General features: G+C 37.0%; 1 protein-coding gene across 2 annotated transcripts in view; it reads right to left on the bottom strand.

The window, feature by feature from the left end:
- MPP7 (MAGUK p55 scaffold protein 7) overlaps positions 1-13,450 on the bottom strand; it is a 154,267-nt gene that overhangs the window by 84,046 nt on the left and 56,771 nt on the right. The gene's annotated exons all lie outside the window — the stretch shown is intronic.

The following is a 13,450-nucleotide window of genomic DNA, read 5'->3' as shown; positions in this document are numbered from 1 at the left end:
CAAGAGTTGCAAGTGTGAAACTAAGCATTTGCTTAAATGCTCTTTAATGAAGACATGGTCATGAAAGCAAAGGACATGTTTTGCATTCAGGTCTCTCCTTGTTTCTAAAAAAGGTCATTGACAGTACAACTTTGCAAACAGATCAGAATAAATCAAATGGAACTTGGACAGAGAGGGAGAGGAACATCTCAGGTGAAATCCCAGACTTGAAGTTAATATCAAAATATAAAGTTGTTAAATCTTTAAAAACAGACAGCAATAGTAAAGGATGATCTTAAGTTCCTCTCTACTACACTTGGCACTATGTGAACATCAGGTTTATTATTGTTTCAGGGAATAATGGTAAAAGGCAAAAATCAGAAAAATAGACAAATGTGGATAAAATGTGTAGATATGGGGGGAAAACCGAAGATCAATAAAAACCAGCAGTGGAAGACTTGCAGCAAGTACTTCAGAAGCCACAGAATGCAAGAACAGAAGATGCTGAGGTCTGTCCAGTACAGCCAGGTGCCTAGCAACTATTTAAACTGCATGGAAACCAAAACAAAGATATTCTAATAAAATAATTAATACCAACAATCAAGAGTTACAGTAAGAATTTTCATTTTTAAAAATGCAAAGACAGCTTCTGAAGTTTATTTAAAAGGATAGAGAGATATGCTAGGAGTAAAATGACAAATGAGTACAAGCAGATAATTACAATAGTCTTAATGGATACAATTAATTCTCAACCTACGCAGCAGAAGATGGAAAAACACCAACACTGAAGTGGGATGTGTGTTATAGCATAAAGAGGTGTATGAAGAACATTGGAAAAAAGTTGCAGTAATTTAGGAGAGATTTACTGCCACTTCCTTGTACCTTTTCAGACCACTGCACTTCAGGCTTTTGCACTAAATCAGACAAACATGCAAAGCCATTTTACACGAAGCTTCAAATCAAAGCAAACGTATTCATTTCTTTTTATATTGGAAGGGGTAACACAAATGTATTTATACAGGTGTACAAAATTAGAGCCATGTATCATCTTTACATTTTGGGAGGTTGGTAGAAAACAGCAGAAATTACCTAATGACAGAGGAGGTGACATTAACAAAGATAAGGGAGTTATATCAGCCCTCCTGCTATCATAAAAAAGAATACAGAGATAAGTATATCAATCTTATCTTCAAGAAATAAGGAACTATGTAAACACAGACCAATGATACAGAAGTATCAATGACTGGGATGCCAACAGATTTCCTTAGTTTCCAATCAGGTCCCTTGGCCCCATTTTTAAAAGTAGGATGCAACCAAAGCATTAGCTGGCATGACCTGCTCTAATTAACATTGCATTTGAATGTGAAATCAGAAAAAAAAATAATATCAGGAAGGAGCATCATTAATCAGGGATTTATTTTAACATTTTTATGCCATATATGAGTTATAACTTAACAAAAAAAAAAGGCAACACATTTATTTTTATATCATGCAAAAATGTCAATTGCCATCTGATGGAAAGAGAAATTACTAATATTGATCTAGTTTAATGCAGTTAAGCTCCCTCAGCTCAACTGCAATGTCCTGAAGTACTCTCTAACTGTATCCATCTTTGGATGATCAATGTCAGTGTATGAGAGATCATTCTTAGCTACATTTTAAAGGCTTTGAAAATCAGTGGAAAAGCTGAAACAAAATGAAAAGCAGCATAATATTCCTACAGAGAAGTCATGACAGAATGGCAATGAAAGTGTTAGTAGGAATAATAATAAGAAATGCACATAACACAAAGGGAGTTAAAGGTCTCTCATACATTTTAAAAAAATGGAAGTAGAAAAATAAATATAAAGTAATCCAGTTATAATAAGTTAAAAGACCGATAGACACACTTGGAAAACAGAGACAGAGCAGAAGCAGGACCGAAGATGTACTCAAGCCATAGGTCTTACTCAGTGAGTACTTGATATACAACAACAGGAAAATATTGCTTCCACTTTGGGAGAAGACAACAATAAATCTTTGTCAGATTATTCATTAGAAATGGGTAGAAAGTGGATGTTTCACGATGAAAGAGCACAGGCACACAACTACAAATACTGTGTTGCTTAGCACATGCTTGGCATCTGTAGTTAACCTTTAATGACATACCAAACTTCCACTTTAGTATTTCAGCCTAGTATTTCAGATGCCAATTAGCATGATTACAAACAAGGGTTACTTTTTTCCTAGAATGTTTGAAACTTGGAAATTCAAAATTGCACCCTGACTTATGGTTTGATCCTGATTAAAGCTATGTATGTCTTTAGTGTCATTACTGGATTATTTAATCACTAAATCTCAAAAAATCTATTCTTCTCTATGAAACACCATCTGTAAAGCACATTAAAATGGAAGATATTTTGTGAAGATGATAGCCATACTAAATATAAAGAAGTACCAAAGCTATCCTGTACATAATCCCTAGCATTTATAGCTGGCAAGTTTAGGGGTTCTTTTAACTCTTAAATCTCAAAAGATTGAGGTAGTCATGTTTGTGAATAATTGACATTGCTGGGATTTACCTTCACCAGGCTATGATTTCTAGCAAAATTCAACAAGAAAAGTTAGAAAGAGACAGAGAGACAATAAGGACATATTTTCCAATGGACAAAATAAGACTGTTTAGCCCCCACCACTTTGAGCCACTGGGGCAGAAAAGAGTCAGTGGCTCCATGGTTCAAAATCTACTCTTCTTGGGAAGAATGATTTCATGTTAGAGGTCTGCAAAACAGGGTGAAGGAGAAAGGCAGCAGGACAGAAATCAGAGGGAAAATCTGAAACTGAGGGGGAGGGCACAAAGTGCCTACTTGTCATAACATTCCCTGAAACTGACAGTTCTGAGCAAAAATGTGTCTTTGCTGACCAAGAGACAAACCAAGGGGGCACACCAATGCATGTACTACAGTGAGTGAAAGCACAAGGTAAATAAATTAAGAAATGGAATTCGAAAGCCAAAATGAATTATTACTTTATCCCTTTGCATCAGTAACATTGGTGGGTGTATGTGTGTGAGATCCAAGTCCAGAAACTGATGGGAGCAGCATGTGTTTGGATTTCCCTAATGAATGAATCACGTTTGCACCTTGCTAGTGACCTTTAAGCCAGCAAGTAGGAGGAGATCCATATCTGGAAGGACTCAAGGTCTTAACTAATATTTGGGTAAAGGGCCCAGGGTCCAAGCATGGCTGTATAGTTGGATTTAGAGTCTGTGATACTATTTGAGGTACTTGTAAATGCTTAGAAACCTGGACACTGAAGGTGTGTGTATGCTTTCAGTGGTGAACTTCAGCCCTGATCAGATGGAGAGGAGAAACGACCAGAAAATACTCTGCCTGAGGTAGCGTTTCTTGCCATCTGGTCTAGTGGCATGGATGCTCAGCCTCCCTACAGCAGTGGCCACATTCACCTCTCAGTGTACCAATCTGGGCTTCTGCAGCTGAGATAGTGAAGTCCTCAAGTCCTGGGGTCATTTACACTTGCAACTCTCATAACACCCTCAGTTTTCAGCACTGGTGGAATTTGCATCTAGTTTGAGTGTAATGAAATAGTGAAACTTTAAAGATACAAAGTGAGTGACAGTAATGTGTTCCCTAGGAATTTATATGGCCATGTTAACATTGTATACAAATATTTCATCTTTATATACTTACCATCTGAATTTATCTCAAAGACAAGGAACTAGTCTAATCTTTTTTAAATAGATGAGAAATAGAAAAGGCCTGCAGGGATACATGGGAGGACACACTGAGGAAGATCTTAGCAAGAAAAATGGAGAGAGGGAAGACAGCTGCAAAATTTATGACCATAATATATTCAAGAGCAACTCTAAATGGCCCACTGAGGCACCAGTGTTGAAAACAAACTGAAGACAGCTCTAACTTTAGATAATTCAATGTTTTAAAAATTGTTTTCCCTAGGAAATAGTAAAGATTTTTATACCACAAGTAGCTTAAGGTGGTTCAGATGGAGCAAGAAAGCATGAAACCCTTCTCTCTGTAGCACAGAAACAGACCATGTCATCATACTGAAGATGCTACACAAAAGCAAATTGGTACATTTAGAGTTCGCTGTTGTATTGAAGGCATGGTCAACTTACAGCAATTGCTCATTGTAAATTGGGTGATGTAAACCTCATCCTTGATTTGCACAGACACAAGTAAGTCACATGCTTCGCATGGTTTTAAACCTTATTTCTTCAGCACCTTATTGGTTACTTTGCAGTGACTGTGCACCATGTGGATAGCATCAGTGTGTTAAGTATTCATATGCTGCAGCTTTCAACTTCACTTGAGAAGTGAACTTTCCCTGACATCAGCACACCTGCAAAGTGAGCACTGGATTCTACAGAGATCCACAGAAACAACTATTAGAGAAACATTCTGTGGCTAAGAGAACACTGCTATACAAACAATGCTATCTGTGAGCCTAAAGTAAAAGTGCACATGTAGCACAGTACATTGTGCTCTTCTTTCCATGCTTTAACAATGAAAACACAAGTTACAATAGAGATGACTGAAAAGAGTTATTTTAAAAAGTGTTCAAGGCAGCACAGAAGAAAGGAAGGTCATGGGGAACAGAAAAGGTGAGTAAAAACTGTACAAAGCCCTGTATTTCATACCGAGGAAGAAGGATAGTGAGGATGTATGCAATATTACACTGTGATTGAACACTACAAATTAACTTCATGAGGATGAGATTAAAAATGTGTACATCCAAGAAAAGAAGTTAATGCAAGCAGGAACAGGACAAGAGGTAACAGGCACAAGCTGGATGACAGAAGTTCCACTTGAACATGAGGGAAGAGTTTCTTCCTGTGAGAGAGCCCTGGCACAGGCTGTCCAGGGAAGTTGTGGAATTTTCTTCTCTGGAGGTTTCAAAACCCGCCTGGACGTGTTCCTGTGAGACCTGCACTACATGAACCTGCTTTAGCAAGGGGTTGGATGGACAATCTCTAGAGCTCCCTTCCAACCCCCACTATTCTGCTATTCTGTGAAAACTTGCTGCTAGATATTGCTAAATATTATTTTTAAGATTTTTATTAAATCTTATTGCATCCTTTTCCACACTTCAAAAAGATTTTATAACTATCACAACCCATCCTTCTTACAATGTTTTTGCACTGAGAGGCTTGTTTGGGTAGTTATGACTTTCTGTTCTTGAAAGAAAAATATTCCAAGACAGTAACAAAAAAAAAATTGCTTTAAACACTCCCTCACATGTTCTGCCACAAAATTTCTGGTCCAAGGGAAAAGAACACTGTAGAAAAACAGTTTAAAATTACGTTATCCTTGGATGTCTTGGATTTATCAGACTACTAATTCTGAGCAGCTTATGGGACCTCTGATTGGCCTCAGTACCATAGACAAAAAAAATGTATCACTTTGCTTAAATAAATACTGTACAAGTTTCACAAGACAAGAAAAATCTGGGTACGAGCATAGATTTGGGTTCTAAAACTTCATTCGAACTGCTGCACCAGTTTTATCACCAAGCTGGTACATTGCCCCCTCGGTAACAATGAAGTTACAAACTATTTGTCTTAGAAGGATTGATTTACTTATTTTATGTCCAGTACATTTTGGCTGGATTTCTGCTACTCTTTGGAGATTTCCCAGCAGAAACTTTAAATCAATTACTACTGATCCAAAAAAATGCCTCTGTCTGGACTTCAACCTAAACCAAAGTTTCTTCACATTCCAAAGCACTGATTTATTCACAAGTTTCGAGTAACAGCCATAGACCAACACTTCACACCTCTGAATTAATAAGCTTATCTGCTTTATTTTTCATTTTAAAAGTTTGTTGGTACACCATTTCTGTAGAGACTTTTGATATCAACCCAAAATCTACAGCTTTTATAACACCAACCTGTTAACAAGACAATTTAATTGATACTCTGAAACCTGATCTTTGAATTGTTTTCTTCTTATTATTTTTAACGAAGTGGGCTGAAAAGAGAAGCTGATGACAGGAACAGGACTTCCTAACAAAAAACTAGATGAAAAGTTGCAAGTGCCTGTTACTAAACACATTAGCAACTCTGATGTAGAAACTGCAAGGTGTTAGAATGTCTCAAGTTCTGAGAAAATTGACACTATGAATCCAGTTAAACTGTATAAAAAAGTTAAAAAGTGTAAAATAAAAACATACCAAAAAAAGCCAAAAAAAACCTGAATCAAAAGAATTTGGGAGAAAATTACTTTTTATGTCCACCAGCTGTCTGTTTCCTATTAAATTATCTGCTAGCTACAGTTATAAAAAAATACTTCTAGTTGAACCATCCCATAGTACCCATATTTCACCACAACAGCCCTACAAATCCATTTGGCACTAACATGACAAGCATTTTCTTACAAACCATCCAAAGCTATGTCTGACCACATTTTCAATAAATTGGAGGTGCATTTTTTCACTTCATTAACAATGCAAACAGGTATGTATGTGTGAACACACATGGCAAAACAACTTTACTCAGAGAAGAAACAGTAAGCCTGTTACATGTTGTAATACATGGAAAGCTGTGGCGGTTAGCCACGATTTCAAAGAGAAATTCACTTTTCTTTTGCTTATTTTTGCCCAGGTGTTAACTGATATACTGTATTTTTATACAATAAAAGCACAAATAAGTTAAAGTTCAATATACACATCAACCAGAACCATCCCTCGTCTCAACAACAGATTGCTCGATGCCTGGCTGCTAGCTACATTTTCCCTGTTTCCATGAAACAATATCAGCCTGAATAAAGTAAAGATCCTGTACTAATTGCTATAAATCTTCAATTACCTTATTTTGATTAATTTGATCACTGTTCCCATGGAAATTAAGTTTAAAGGCAGCTGATTGCCTCCAGCTAAGAGTGATCTCTTTACTTGCAGATTTCAGTCGCTGGCTATTGAGCAAGTCTCAAAAAAAAATCACTTTGGCTTCAAAAGTAACACTTCTAAATTTATGTGTCACTTCATAAGGAATAACACCTTGCATTACACTATTTTTTGAATGCAATAATTTTGATGGAAACAAAACGACTCACTGCTTCATGGGTAATTACTCCAAATATGAATGCAAACTATTGTCAGTCGTCAAGAGTATTTCTTGCAGAGTATTATTTTTCCAGTAATTTTCATCTTTAGGTAAGCAGAAAGTATGTAGCAAGTTTATATTTTGGTATATGAATTAGACCATCACCTACAAATACTTTGAGTGACAAGAGTATTGAAATTCTAGCACTATTCCATGTATGGAAGAACTATCCCACATATATTCTGTACATACAACTCAAGTATGAAGCTTCAAACTTAACCAGAGATCAAGCCTTCTCTCTGGACAACGAGAAAAACAAAAGCCTTCAATGTATTCTATAGAGCTTTCATATCTCTTTGCAGATTGAGATTCCTAATACTGTTCATATATACCTTACTCCTAGATAGTTCTGTAGGGCTGAAAACATCATGCATGCCGGGATTTGCCGAAAGGACTTGAGGTAAGACTGGAACATGTCTCTTTCAAGAAGAGACATTTACTGAACAAGGATATCCTTACAAAAAATGATATTTCCTTGATCTGTGATTATCTAGATTCAAAAAATGGCACATAACTGCCACCTACTATATAGTATATCAATATTAATGAATTCCACTACAGCAACTTCTTCTTCCCTTGCCAGAATAGCAAACCTTTTCAAACTGGCAAAAGGGGCTACATCTGTGTGCTGCTTGGACAGTCTGCACTACACGAGTGATTGCTTAACTCTTGCCATCGGTAGGGCTTGCATGCTTTCTCTGACTGAAAGATGCAAACTACAATGTAAGAAGCAATCTTGCTTGAATCTCCTCTAGAGCATGAAGAACAATTATTTTTCATCAGCCATGAATTGTTACTGGCTGCCAACCACCACACTCACACCTCCTCCTCCAGATGGTCAGGTGGGTAAACGCTTACTCGCGCCGCCTTTTCCTTCACTTTTTCCTATCTCCAAAGCAAACAGCACTTCAGACCTCCACATGAATTTACAGAACTGCAGCCTTTAACAAGGAGGCACAGCTTTTGAAAAATAAATATGGTTGAGAACTCAGCAGTAAAGAACCTTTAGGACTTAAAAGTACCAAAGCAACGTTTTACTGAAGGAGCTATCAGTTTCAATAATTTCACCCACTCCAAGGTGGTCCATACATCTCTCCAGCTCTCCAATGCTTTCACTCAAAACCACAACCCACCCAATCTGTTACATCTGAGGTTAGGTGCCACCTATGGTTTATTAAACCCTAGTCCCACTTTGTCTTCTAGTGCATTTTCCAGGCTTAGTCCTCTTGAGTAATGTAGCTCCTCTACGCTCCTTTTGAGGTGGCTGGTTTTGTCTGCCCTGAAATCAGAAACTGCTCTCAACGTTCTATTAACAGGTGCAAACATCCTAGCCATCGAAACGTCCTCACAAAGACAACCTGCTCTTTCCATCTTCTGTATAACAGTTCACTGCAAAAAGGAGTTCTTGTGACCCTCAGCAAACAGTTCCATCAATAAATTATGAAGACTGTCTAAATATTAGTGCTACAAAAAGTATACAAGAAGAACAAAGCAATGAGAAAGTAAATAACTTCTGTATGTTCTGCTGATTTTCCAATATCAGCTTCAAACTTGAAGTGCACAAGCAGTCAACATTACCGTTACTGGGCTGACATGAAGAAAGCCAAGTCCACCCTCAATAAAGTCGCCAACCTTGATTCTGTATCATCTGTGTCATGCTCGGGTCTTACAGTATCTAATACATCCTCCTCAGTCACCATCCTCCTAGTCTTTTAATAGACACCATTCCTTCCATCTATGGGTCATACCCATCAAAAGTTCAGAGAAGCAAGTTAAGAACAATCAGATGTCACATACAACTCATCAGAACAACACACAAAATCTTAAGTCTGTTTCCTCTACATTCTTTTGGGAATAAGATTCAAATGCTTGAGTTGATGCCCAGGCAGGAGCATTCACCATTCAGATGCACGACACAGGAGGTGAATGCACATGTTCTGTCCAGCACGCATCTGGATGTTGGCTGCAGAATGTCTGACACGTCACAGTGTAGGGGAAGCTGCATCATACAACCCCTCCACTAGTGCCAAAAGAACATTCATAGCTCTTCCCAGGTGAAAGGCTGGAGAGTTATGAGCTAGTCTATTCTCACACATAAAACAAGCCATGAAATCTTGTTGAGATTCTCTGATTCACTACCGTAGATGCATTCATCCTATAGACCAACAGCTTTTTTCATGGAGTTTGTGTGTAAAGCTCTAGGTAAAAACTACAAGTGTATATAAACTTGCCTATGAATAAGGCTTGTACCAGTCCAGACTGAAGATTTAGCACATCATCTGCAGATTGCTGATTTTATCACTGTAAGCATGTGCCAAATCAACTCCTCTTCCTCTGCCCTAGTCAGGTCAGTTTTTGTAAATGCTACCTTCATTTTTCTCAAAATTAACAAAGGAACCACAGTAGGCTGAAGGCATCTACATTTACATATTGAAAAATCTGAGCCTTCACACCAAAAATGTCCAATATTTCTATACCACAACTACCAAATTTGGGCTACTTAATCCCATGATTCAATTTACATGCCAAAGAAAGTACACCAGGATATCTCTCACTGTTTTATACTTGGAAAACTTGTTAGCCATCCATATGGATACAAACACATATCCAGGTGAAAGTAGTAGAAAAATCAGTACTAATAAAGATTTTACAGGGCTGGCTACCAAAATACTATGCAGTTAAATAGAATCAGGCTAGATTCATCAAATATTGCTTATTTTTGCAGTAGTCACTTTCTTTTCCAGTGCCACGTACTGCTTTTTGGATGTACAAACTCATCCCTATCAAGACAAACAGCAACAGCACTTGCTGTGGCTTCTTTTTCATAATGCACAGTGCAGTACTGGCTAAAGAACTGTGCATGCTCTGAGCTGGCCAAAACCAATCAGGAAACTTCAAGTGGTTAAGAAATAAATTGGTAGCAGCCCAACAGATAAGCTTACTCAATTCTTAAGCATTACATCCACAACCAGAAATGTTTAAGGCAACAGTGCAAGTAGAAGCTTCATCCTGGAGCTAAATAGACAAACAGTAAAACACGTGTCTGGTGCACTAACAGCAAGTAAATGCACATGGAAATTCTTGCAACTCCTCTAAAAATAAGCTAAAAGAGTAGTTAGAACAGATCTTTATTTATCCCTTCTGTTCCTCTAAAAAAATCCATGCAGAACTTGTGTACTGTTTCAGGTTTCAGCAATGTTAACGCTTATAATTACCCTGAAGGATCATCTCTTCATGTTCCTTTTCTATAAATCTCTACAGGATTACTTGGATCTCTGCTACATAAAAAGTAACAAGATGGCTGAAGATTTTTGGTAGAACTTAAGAGAGTTGTGTAGTAAGACAAGGAAGTAACAAATTGAAGGAAGCAGAGACAAATTTTAAACATTCACTAACCAGAGCCAGTTTTCTCTTCCAAACTGTCAACAACAGTCGTGGGTTCTCTCTTCTCTATACTTTGCAAACTAAAATCTAACCAACAGATTCCTTTGTTGAGAAAAGGGGCAGCAAGAACAGTTGCATCAGTTTTGCTGGTTTTACTTACTACAATAGGAATGTACTATAGGGAACAATCCAGTATTTGCAGGGGAATGGACTGGATGATCTAATACAACTTTTCCATTTCTGACTTCTTAGAACAGCTCAGGCTGATCCAAGTTCACTAAGAGATTTCTGTCCAACAATTCTGAATGAAGAGAACTCCAACACAAGGTTTGAGTCTTTTCTTTTCTTTCTTTATTTATTTTCAATAGTCAGAGAAACAGAACAACAAACCATAGGCCATAGTTGCCAATCATACAGAAAATACTATGATAATTAAATACCCACCAAATTTAGAATATCTGTAGAAAAAGTAGAAAGTTCATTTTATACTTAAAACTTTCAAGCAATTTGGAGCATTCTGTCCATTTTATAACTTAGAAATAAGCTCTTTTCTAATATTTGAAATTATTAAACAGTAAGGTAAGAAAATCAGTGTAGAAATTTGTATTAAGCAATGTGTCTATCTGAAACAGAAATATTAGTGCCTAATTAGTAGTATACTCATGCTCATTTCCTTCCAAAACTGACACATACCAGGATCACAACACTCTTGGCTCTAAGCTAGTGGGATTTTTACAAAATATCTGTCATCATTCTCTGCCTGAGGAATTAAAAACATTTGTCTTTGCAAGTACAGTTGACTTTAAGAAGTTACTGTTAGGAAAAATAGGCTTTCAAATAAGACACCAGAACCCAGAAAGAAAAATTTGGCATTTCTGAAGCCTTGTAACCAGGAAAAAAACTATGGCAGATGGGGTTCATTCTTCTGCTCTTACAGCTCTCTTCCAAAAAAGCTATGGACTGCCTTCTCTGAAATGTGATAGGATACTGAATAATCCTTCCAAAAATGATTTAAAGGTCAAACAATTATCATGAGTTTCAGATACAGTTAAGTACATCTTGGAGAAGGGCTATGAACTAGATGACCTTTTGAAAGCTATTTCCTGCTCTAGTCTCTATACCTCAACTCCATAGAAATCAAAAGGTGAGGTTCAATAGCCTGTCATATGCACTGATGTTCTTAATAGTCTCGATTCTTATAATTAAAAAACTTGGCCTTTTGAATGAAATGAATATGGCATTTTAAAGAAGTGAAAGCAGTGAACATTAAAAATGTGGTTTCAAGAATGAAGTCTATTTTAGGATAGCATGTGACTTAACAGGACATTAAAAGAACTGTTGACAGGTCTGAGTTATATGTACATTTAATATTTGGGCATAAAATATACAAGATAAATAATAAAGATGGTTACAACACTTCAATGTCTTCTTGTTTTAACTTCAATAAAGTGATTACTCAACAATCCTCAAAATTTTCTGTTTCAAGAAAGCTTTCCCATGAATAGTTTTTTGTCAAAATCAGAAAGATCAAGCAACCTTGTGACACAGCAACATGGTAACTAGGGCATGCAACTAGGAGAGCCAGTAGGAGAGCCAACTTTTTTGAGCTGAGAATATACTCAAAGTGAATAAACCCATTCCTGCTTCATTATCGTCTTCTTTTGGGGAAAGGGGCAAAAGAGAGCAAGTGAAGGAGCTGGAAAAAGTTCAGGTTTTGCCTCAGTAGAAAACTAGAGCAAATACTGAAATGTCAGCATTTCACAGAACCACACTCCTTTTCTAGACACCTTCGATTCCCAGCTCAGAAAGAAAGCTAATTTAGCAACTGACCTAACATTTTGCTTAGATGCACATCACTGGCAGCCTATACTAGAAAGGTGACCAGTGCTCCCCTTGCAGTGATCTTCTGAGTCACTTGAATGGATAGCTGCAGCAAAGCAGTAAGAAATCTGGGAATCACTTCAGAAACTTTAATGAAATTCTTTAGGCAAGCAAATATTGCCACGCACTGTTCCCCTGTGTGTTGCTTTTGTGTTTCAGTAACCAGAGAGTACTTGCATTTACTTCTATATGTAAATTTTCAGCTATTTTGAAAATAATTTTGGCCAAGTATCAGTATTTCTACATTTTTTTCCAGATAAAGATAGCTGTAAGAGATCATCTCAATTTTCATCTTCCTCTAGATCAGTTGACTGACAAGGGTCAGTCATGTGCAAGTCTGGACGGCACAGGTTGCTACCACCTACTGACTCATTTAAGACCTCAGAATTTCATTCCAGTTTGAATTAGCTCTGTACTGGAGACTGAAGACATACTTACCATTGAGTGGAGCATTACCTACCAGCTGATTGGTCCCATTTTTCTGCTATAAGCAATTCTAACATTATCAGAGTAGCTCTGCATACTCCCATGGCACGCTTTCATTTCTTGATGATGATCATTTTCATAACAGGACTCTTTACTCAAGTATTCTTTCAAGCTTATTTTAGGTTGTACTTTAGTCCAACATATTTATGTGCAAAACACAATTTTAAATGGAGGAGAGCCAATAAAAGAAACAGCTTACTAGAATTTCAGTTGACTTTGTTAAAGGAAATTATTTTAAATTAATGTGGCTACTGAACTGTTGCCATACTCGACCTCAGAAAATATATTCCTTCTAATTTTTGCTGTGAACATTTATTTATTTAAGCTAAACTCCAGGTCTTGAATGTTGACCATAAAGAAGTCTCAGATTTCCTGCTACTATTTCGTACCCTTTTTTTTTTTCTAAAAAAGGGCAAACAACATATGTTTGCTGCATTAACATTATACTGCCAAAACATCACTCTTAAATGAAATCATCTATGTATTTTTGGTAGAACCTTATTTAACAACTTCCACCCCTGACAGAAACAGAGTTAAAACAAGGCTGTTTTGTTTTCACTGAGCAACAGTTTGATCACTGGTTTACTAGATGGCGCTCAA

This window comes from Colius striatus, chromosome 5, assembly GCF_028858725.1.
Source record: "Colius striatus isolate bColStr4 chromosome 5, bColStr4.1.hap1, whole genome shotgun sequence".
Lineage (NCBI taxonomy): Eukaryota > Metazoa > Chordata > Aves > Coliiformes > Coliidae > Colius > Colius striatus.
This window is presented reverse-complemented; position numbering and strand designations above follow the sequence as displayed.